This window comes from Cervus canadensis, chromosome 18 (genome assembly GCF_019320065.1).
Source record: "Cervus canadensis isolate Bull #8, Minnesota chromosome 18, ASM1932006v1, whole genome shotgun sequence".
Lineage (NCBI taxonomy): Eukaryota > Metazoa > Chordata > Mammalia > Artiodactyla > Cervidae > Cervus > Cervus canadensis.
Window position 1 is genome coordinate 38105484 of NC_057403.1, and position 8640 is coordinate 38114123.

An 8640-nucleotide genomic window follows, 5' to 3' on the forward strand; every position below is an offset into this window, starting at 1 on the left:
AAACAGAAAAGATTCAGACATAGAGAACAGGCTGGTGGTTGACAAGGGGGTGGAGGAGAGATGGATTGGGAGGTTGGGATTATCTGATGCAAATAGAATAAATAAATAAGAAGGTCCAACTGTATAGCACAGAGAACTATATTCAATATCCTTTAATAAAGTATAATGGAAAATAATATGGAAAAAATATATATATGCCTATATAATTGAATCACTTTCCTGTACAGCAGAAAAACATTGTAAATTAGCTTTATTCAATTAAATAAAAAACTTAAAAAAAAAAGTTAAACAGAGATTTACCATATAACCCAGCCATTTACCCAAGAGAAATGAAAGCATACATCTCTACAAAGGCTTGTAGACAGATGTTTATGGTAGGCCTATTTTTATAGCTCCCACTGGAAATCACCCATGGTCCATCAGCAGGTAAAGGAATAAACTAACCATGGGATGTTTATGCAATGGCATACTTCTCAGCAATAAAAAGAAATAAATGATTGACACATGCAGCAACATGGATGCATTTTGCAAATATTGTATTGAATTAAGAAAGTCAGACCCAAAGGGATGATACTTTTGAATCCATTTTTGTGAAATTTTAGTACAGGTGAAACGAACCTATGGTGACAAAAGTCAGATCTGTGTTTACCTGGGGGCATGAGGAAGCTTTCTGGGGTGCTGAAAATGTTCTTTATTTTGACTGGGGTGATGGTTTTACAGGAACTTATATTTGTCAAAACACACCGAACTGTACACTTAAAATGGGCACTTAGGATTTCATGTAACTTATATCTCTTATACTGAAGGGGTTCTGAGGAAAAAGAAAATATAGGGACTGAGTAGATTGGCTGAGACGGCCCAGGAGAGGGCAAGCAGAGACAGGTGGGTGCCCTTGCGTGGGGTGACCTGTGACCACTGTGCACCCCCCGGCAGGCTCTGAGCTTTCCAGGGGCCTGTCATCGTGGCCCGCCCCATCCCAGAACCCGTCACACAGGATGCACTAAGAAATGTCAGCTGTGGAATGAAGTGGGGTGGCCCTTCTCTTTTTATATTCTTCGTGTAAGGAATATTTTCTCCTTCCCTTATTTATCTTAACTTATTCTTCAGGTTATAATTAAATACTATCATGCTTAATTTTGTTGGTTACACAGTTCCATCTTTGGTCATTAGGACCTATCTCCTTCAGGTGGGAGCCTCTATATCTAACATGCCCCATGTACTTTCCCCCCTACTTCCTCTTTTTTTGGGGGGGCCATGTTGAGAAGCATGTGGATCTTAGCTCCCCCGCCAGGGATCTAAGCTGCAGTGACCCCCTGCAGTGAAAGTGTGAAGTCCTAAGCACTGAACTGTCAGGGAAGTCCCATCCATGTTCTTATTTCCTGATGCTATAAGATGCTTCGGGTTCATTTTATATTCTCCCCATCCCAATCCTAGAATCAACTGTTCTTCTAAGAAGCTAAAAGTGCTTTTTAGTGGAGAATGGTGTTTAGCAACCGAGATCTCTTGGGACAGTCTTAATTTGCATTTCTCTAGTTATGAGTGGATCAAACTTGAGTTTTTTACATGTGGAAGAGCCACTTGCATTTCCTTTTCTGAGAACCAATTTTACACATCCTTTGCATATTTTTCTATTAATTACTGGTTTAAAAAATTGATATCTAAGAGTGTATATATTCAGGAAATTAATCTTGAATGTTAGTTATGAGTATTTTTTCTGGTTTGTCAATTGTCTTTTACTTGGCTTTTTTGCCACACAGGTTTTTTTCCTTTAGAACCTGCTGTTTTTCTCCCTGAATCTATAAATGTAATGAATGACAGTATTAGGCTTCCTGATGCTCACCATCTTTACATCTGTGGGATGTGCCTTTCTTAGTCATGGTGTTTTTCCTCTTTTGATATGCTGCTGGATTCACTCTATTAGTACTTTACTTGGGATTTTGGCCAATTTTTCATAAATAGAATTGACCTCTAATTTTTGTTTCATTTTATTTTTTGTGTTATCCTTTATTTTGCTTGATGAAGAGATTTAAAGCTGTAATTTTTTTTCTCTGAGAATAATTTCAGATACATCCCCAAAATGTTGCTCTAGTTTTCAATCCATTTCCAGCTAGCTGGTTGTTTCAATTTCAAGTTCTTCCTTAATCCAAGAATAACTTTTAAAAGGTGTTTTTAATTAGATAAATTTTGGACTGTACTTTGTGGTTAGTTTCTAATTTTATTTATTTTATTCAGAGACTAGTTCTATATGTTCTGCTTTTTATAATTTGTATTTGTGTCCAATAGTCAGTTTTTGTAAATGTTCCATGAGTATTTAAAAAGACTGAATATTGAATACAGACACAGACGTAGAGAATGGACTTGTGGACACGACCAGTGGCAGGGAGGGAGGAAAAGGTGGGACGAACTGAGAGAGTAGTATTCATGTATGTACACCACCATGTGTAAAACAGAGAGCTAGTGGGAAGCTGCCACGTAACACAGGGAGCTCAGCTTGGTGCTCTGTGATGAGCTGGATGAGCTAGGATGATGAGCTAAGATGGGATGGCGGTGAGGGTGGGAGGGGAGCTCAAGAGGGAGGGGATATATGTATACATATATATACATAGCTGAAGCTCACAGGCCTTGAGAGTGAGGGCTGTGGTCGTGGTGCACAGGCTTAGTTGCTCGGCAGCATATGGAATCTTCCCGGACCAAGGATGGAACCTGTGTCCCCTACATTGGCCGGCAGATTCTTATCCACTGCACCAATGGGAAAGTCCAGTTTTACTCTTTTTTGAGAATGTCTTTATTTTGCTTCCCTTGATGAAAGATAATTTCACTGGATATAGTATTCTGGATTGGCAGTTAATTTCTTTCAGCACTTGAAAAATGTGCCACTTCCTTCTGGGTTCCATGGTCTCTGATGAGAAATCCTCAAACATTCAAATTCTTGTTTTCCTAAAAGTAGTGCATCATTTCCCTCTGGCTGCTTTCAAGATTTTTTTTTCTTTATTTTTAGTTTCAAACAAGTTATGATGTATCTGGGCATAGATTTTAAAAATTTATTCTATTTGGAATTTGCTGAACATGAAATTGTAAATTTATGTCTTTTGCCAATCTGGGGAAGTTGTCAGCCATCACTTTTTCAATTTTTTCTGCCACACTTTCTCTTCAGTTCAGTTCAGTCACTCAGTCATGTCTGACTCTTTGTGACCCCATGGACTGCAGCACAGCAGGCCTCCCTGTCTATCACCAACTCCCAGAACTTGCTCAAACTCATGTCCATTGAGTCGGTGACACCATCCAACCAACTCACCCTCTGTCATCCCCTTCTACTGCTTTCAATCTTTCCCAGCATCAGGGTCTTTTCCAATGAGTCAATTCTTCACATCAGATGGCCAAAATATTGGAGCTTCAGCTTCTGCATCAGTCCTTCCAATGAATAATCAGGACTGATTTCCTTTAGGATTGACTGGTTTGATCTCCTTGCAGACCAAGAGACTCTCAAGAGTCTTCTCCAACACCATAGTTCAAAGCCATCAATTCTTTGGTGCTCAGCTTTTTTTTTTTTTTTTGGTGCTCAGTTTTCTTTATGGTGCAACTCTCACATCCATACATGACTACTGGAAAAACCATAGCTTTGACTGCACGGACCTTTGTTGGCAAAGTAATATCTCTGCTTTTTAATATGCTGTCTAGTTGGTCATAGCTTTTCTTCCAAGGAGTAAGCATCTTTTAATTTCATGGCTGCAGTCACCATCTGCAGTGATTTTGGAGCCCGAGAAAATAAAATCTCTTACTGTTTCCATTGTTTCCCCATCTGTTTGTCATGAAATGCTGGGACCGGATGCCATGATCTTAGTTTTTTGAATGTTGAGTTTTAAGCCAGGCTTTTCACTCTCCTCTTTCATTTTCATCAAGAGACTCTTCACTTTCTCTTCTCCTTCTATTTATACAAATGTTAGACCTTTTGGAATTATCTCTAATGTCCCTGAGACACTCTTCTTTTTTTGTTTATCTTTTTACTCCCTTTTGTGAAACATAATTGTTTCTACTGAACTTTCTGCAAGTTCACTGACTCTTCTGTTATCTCCTCCAGTCTTCTATTAAGCCCATTCAGTGAGTTACATATTTTGATTATTGTTATAAGTTTGAAAATTTCCTCTTCTTTTAAAAAAAATCTTCTATTTCTTCTCTAAGACTTTCCATTTATTTCATGTATTATTATAGCATGGTTATAATGTTCTCTGTAAAATCTTTGTCTAATCCTCCTAACATTTGTGTTACTCTTAGAATTATTATCTGTTGATTGCCTTTTCCTTCATGAGACATTGTCTGGTTCTTCATACATCAAGTATGTGAATGTAACAAATGCCAGTGACTTGTTCACTTTAGAATGGTTAATTTTATATTATGTAAACTTTACCTCAATAAAAATTTTAAATAGTCCTTTTTAAAAAGGAAAAAGTACTGATACTATGCATTGACAAAAGTTGAAAACATGCTAAGTGAGAGAAGGAGACACAAAAGGTCACATATTGTATGACTCCATTTACATGAAATACCCAAAGTAGTCAAATCCATAAAAACAGAAAGGAAGTTAGTGGTTGCCAGGGGTTGGGAAGAGGAAAGAATGGGGAATGATGCCTTAATGGGTACAGGGCTTCTTTTTGGAGTGATGAAATAATTCTGCAACTAGATCTGTGTTGATGGTTTCAGAACACTGTTCATGTACTAGATGTCACTAATGGTAAATTTTATGTGTATTTTACCACGGATTTCAAATTGATATGTCTAAGGCTGAGGTGCAGTTCTTTTTTCATTTTCTTCTTTTGCTTTTTTTTAATAAGCAAATAAAGGATTAGACAAAAGAAGTTTCTCTTAGAATTAAAAAAACCTTTTTTTGTTGTATTATCCTTTTTATTTTTTAAAAATTTATTTATTTTTGGCTGCTCATCACTGTGCATGGGTTTTCTCTAGTTGCAGTGAGCAGGGGCCACACTTCAGTTGTTGCACAGGCCTCTCATTAGGTGGCTTCTCTTGTTGCAGAGCATGGGCCTCAAGGCTCATGAGCTTGGTAGTTGTGGTGCACGGGCTTACATGTGTGGAATCCACAGCATGTGGAATCTTTCTGGACCAGGGATGGAATCTATGTCCCCTGCATTGGCAGTTGGATTCCCAACCACTGGGCCACCAGGGCTGTCCTATGTTTTAATTAATTTATTTATTTTTTAGCAAATGTTTGTCAGTGGTAATCTTAAGAGTCATTACCTGGGGTGAAGGGGATGGAGATTTTTATTTGCTTTCTCACTTAATTGCTAATTCCCTCCAATTTTGAAGCTACTGCTTCATTGTCTTCTAATATTCAGGGTGACCTTTGATATTTCCTATTGTCCTCTTGTCGGTAACAAGAGACTTACTGTTTCTCTCACTCAAAACTTGAAGGATTTTCTTTCAGTCAGTTCAGTTCAGTTGCTCAGTCATATCCAACTCTTTGCAACCCCGTGAACTGTAGCACACCAGGCTTCCCTGTCCAACACCAACTCCTGGAGCTTCTCAAACTCATGTCCATTGAATTGATGATGCCATCCAACCATCTCATCCTCTGTCATCCCCTTCTCCTCCCACCTTCAATCTTTCCCAGCATGAGGGTCTTTTCCAATGAGTCAGTTCTTTCTATCAGGTGGTCAGCATCTATCTTTAGAGTTCCCATATTTCACCAAGAAATGTGATGTGAAGATCCTTTTCCAGTAAACTTGCTCACCACCAGGTGGCCCCTTTACATCAGAAGACTAGCTTTTTTATTAATATAACAATGTTTTCCTATTGTTTCTTTTTCTCCCCCCTCCCCCACCTTTTTTTTTTTTTTTGTCCTGTTCACACCTTCTGGTATCTCTTTTAGATGATTGTTGAACCTCTTGAATTTATCCTCCCTGTCTCTCTTAAGTTCTTCTAAAATAGTCTCTGGCTTTTTTGCTTTACTTTCTGGGAAATTTCCTGGACTTAATTTTTCCAGAGCACTGATCTTCCATTGCATCCAACCTTTCTGTTTAATTTAAAAATGTTCCTCCCACCCCCCAGAAAAACTACTGTTAGCTTGTTGCCCTTTTACACTCTTTTTTTTTTTTAAATTAAAAAATGAGTTTCATCAGTTATTGAATTTTATGTTAATAGAATTATGCAGTATGTACTTTTTTGTATCTGGCAACTTTTGTCCAACATTTCATGAGATTCATCCTTATTGCATACAGCTGTTGATGCTTTATGGCAATCATCGTGTGACTAGACCACAGCTTACTCATTCTAATGTTACTAGTGTTTTGGCTAGTCTCTTGTTTGGGGCTATTATGAATTGTGTTATTAGGCTAGTCAATGCCTTTGTGGTAAATAAATATTTTCTGTTGAACATATGCTTAGGCGGGGAATTGCTGAAGTTTTTGGGGGGGAGTATGAAAAGTGAAAGTGTTAGTCACTCAGTTGTGTCTGTTGCTTTGCGTTCCCACCAGGCTCCTCTGTCCATGGAATTCTCCAGGCAGGAACACAGGAGGGGTTACCCATTCCCTTCTCTGTGTATATAAATACTCAATAAACATTCATTAACATGCTTTGGAAAATGTACAAAAAAATTAATACCCTATCAACTGAGATATTTGGTGGAAAAAACAGATTTTCGTATCCATTACAGTCTTTCTTGTTTTATGGACACAGCATCCATATTTCTTCTTTTTTTTTTTATATTTATTTGGCAGTGCTGGATCTTACTTGCGACATGCAAGATCTTTAGTTTCAGCATGCAAACTCTTAGTTGCAGAATATGGAATCTAGTTCCCTGACTAGGGATTGAACCCTGGCTCTCTGCATTGGGAGTTCCAAGTCTTAACCATTGGACCCCCAGGGAAGTCCCCATTTTTATTCTGAATGTACTTGATAGGATTTTTCAGAATCTACATTGCTACTAGTTCCATAGGTGATATGCGCACTCCCAGGCTGTTCCTGGCAGATACCTGGTGTGGTTTTGCTCTGAAGGGGCATCGTCCTGCAATCTCTGGTGACCACATCCCTGACTTGGGGTCCTCTTTTCAGCAAGACAAGTGGCTGCCAGTGTATTGTACCTTCTCTGATTGGGTGTGGAAAAATGTGCTTCCGAGAGCCACTGCCAGGGGTTGAGAGGAGTGGCTACACAGAGAAGTTTAGGAAGGTCCACCCTTTTCCATTGGATTATGACCATATTCATATTTATCTTATGCTTTTAAAATAATATTTACCTATTTAGCTGAGCTGGGTCTTGGTTGTGGCATGTGGGCTCTAGTTCCCTGACAGGGACTAAACGCAGACTCATTTCATTGGGAGTGTGGAATCTTAGCCTCAGGACCACCAGGGAAGTCCCTAGCTTATGCTTTTTGATAAAATTTACCTATGATGAAACACACAGATCTTGAGTATATAGTTGGATGTTTTGACAAATGTATACACCTGTGTAAGCAGTTCCTCCAATTAAGATATAAAGCTTTCTCATGCTCCCAAAAGCTCCTTCCTGCCCCTTTGTAATCTGTCTCCATTCTCCACCTCCTGAGGGAACTACAGTTTCCATTTCTTTCACTATATTTTTCCTTGTTCTTTTTTTTTTTTTCCCCCATTTATTTTTATTAGTTGGAGGCTAATTACTTTACCGTATTGTAGTGGTTTTTGCCATACATTGACATGAATCAGCCATGGATTTACATGTGTTCCCCATCCCGATCCCCCCTCCTGCCTCCCTCTCCACCCCATCCCTCTGGGTCTTCCCAGTGCACCAGCCCTGAGCACTTGTCTCATGCATCCAACCTGGACTGGCGATCTGTTTCACCCTTGATAGTATACATGTTTCAATGCTGTTCTCTCTGAACATTCCACCGTCGACTTCTCCCACAGAGTCTAAAAGTCTGTTCTGTACATCTGTGTCTCTTTTTCTGTTTTGCATATAGGGTTATCGTTACTATCTTTTAAAATTCCATATATATGCGTTAGTATACTTTATTGGTCTTTATCTTTCTGGCTTACTTCACTCTGTATAATGGGCTCCAGTTTCATCCATCTCATTAGAACTGATTCAAATGAATTCTTTTTAATGGCTGAGTAATATTCCATGGTGTATATGTACCACAGTTTCCTTATCCATTCGTCTGCTGATGGGCATTTAGGTTGCTTCCATGTCCTGGCTATTATAAACAGTGCTGCGATGAACATTGGGGTGCACGTGTCTCTTTCAGATCTGGTTTCCTCAGTGTGTATGCCCAGGAGTGGGATTGCTGGGTCATGTGGCAGTTCTATTTCCAGTTTTTAAAGGAATCTCCACACTGTTCTCCATAGTGGCTGTACTAGTTTGCATTCCCACCAACATCCTTGTTCTTTTTTTTATTGAAGCTAGTTGACTTACAATATTATATTAGTTTCAGGTGTATGTATTAAATGACTTAATATTTTTATAGGTTATACTCCACTTAAAATTATTATAAAATATTGGCTCTATCCCTTTTGTTGTAAAATATATCCTTGTAGCTTATTTATTTTATAAGCTTAAATTCCCTCCCTCTATCTTGTGCCTGGCCATGTCTCATACCCCAGTGGTAACCATTAATTTGTTTTCTCTATTGGGAGTCTATTTTGTTACATTCATTCATT